This window comes from Euleptes europaea, chromosome 7 (genome assembly GCF_029931775.1).
Source record: "Euleptes europaea isolate rEulEur1 chromosome 7, rEulEur1.hap1, whole genome shotgun sequence".
Classification (NCBI taxonomy): domain Eukaryota; kingdom Metazoa; phylum Chordata; class Lepidosauria; order Squamata; family Sphaerodactylidae; genus Euleptes; species Euleptes europaea.
In genome coordinates this window covers 36,989,107-36,990,499 of record NC_079318.1, presented here as the reverse complement: position 1 = coordinate 36,990,499, position 1,393 = coordinate 36,989,107, and positions in this window count along the sequence as shown.

The following is a 1,393-nucleotide window of genomic DNA, read 5'->3' as shown; positions in this document are numbered from 1 at the left end:
AGCTTTGAAACCGTGGATTGCTCATGTTGTACCTGTGTGTGTGTGTGTGTGTGTGTGTGAAGTGCCGTCAAGTCGCAGCTGACTTATGCCGACCCCTTTTGGGGTTTTCATGGCAAGAGACTAACTAACAGAGGTGGTTTTGCCAGTGCCTTCCTCTGCACAGCAACCCTGGACTTCCTTGGTGGTCTCCCATCCAAATACTAACCAGGGCTGACCCTGCTTAGCTTCTGAGATCTGATGAGATCAGGCTAGCCTGGGCCATCCAGGTCAGGGCATGTGTACCTGTGGCTCCTAAATAAACGTTTCCCTGCTTTAGACTGCCTGTCTGAGCGAGTGGCTTTTTGGGATTGCCGAGGTCGGCTGAAGAACCTCACAATAGGCATGCTCTTCCTCCCGCCGGTAGTGAAGCGGCAACCCTAGCTGTGCAACAGAATTAATTACAACGCCTCCCAAAACATTTTGTTCACCTGCTTTGTGTGTTAAGTGCCGTCAAGTCGCTTCCGACTCATGGCGACCCTATGAATCAAAGCCCTCCCAAATGTCCTATCTTTGACAGCCTTGTTCAGATCCTGCAAATTGAAGGCCGTGGCTTCCTTTATTGAGTCCGTCCACCTCTTGTCGGGTCTTCCTCTTTTCCTGCTGCCCTCCACTTTTCCTAGCATGGCTGTCTTTTCCAGTGACTCTTGTCCGTGCCCAAAATACAACAGCCTCCGTTGAGTCATTTGAGCTTCTAGGGTCAGTTCAGGCCTGGTTTGATCTAGAACCCACTGATTGGTTTTTGGGGCGGTCCACGGAACCCGCAACCCTCTCCTCCAGCACCCCATTTCAAAGGAATCTATTTCCTTCCTATCCGCTGTCTTCGCTGCCCAGCTTTCACCCCCATACATAGTAATAGTTCACAGTGGGTCGCCGTGTTAGTCTGTTTGCAGTAGTCAAAAAGGGCAAGAGTCCAGTAGCACCTTAAAGACTAACAAAAATATTTTCTGGTAGGGTATGAGCTGTGGCTCACGAAAGCTCATACCCTACCAGAAAATATTTTTGTTAGTCTTTAAGGTGCTACTGGACTCTTGCCCTTTTTGACATAGTAATAGGGAATACGACGGCATGAATTAATGTAGTCTCGCCTGCTTTGCTTCGGGGCATTTCCTCGGCTCGTCGCCAGGGGGCGCCGGTGGGCGGAGCTCCTGGGCGCTCCCCCTGGGGAGAGGCGGAGCGGAGCCGCCGCAGGCTGGGCGAGCGGAGCCCGTCGGGGCGGGCTGGCGAGCGGTGCTCTTGCTGTGCCTGCCGGCATGCAGCCTGCGCGGCTTCCCCCGTCGGGGCTCCCTGGGCCGGCGAGGGTCTAGGCGCCGGTGGCCCGAGCTGCCCCTGCCCCTCGGTCTGGAGGCGCTGCACC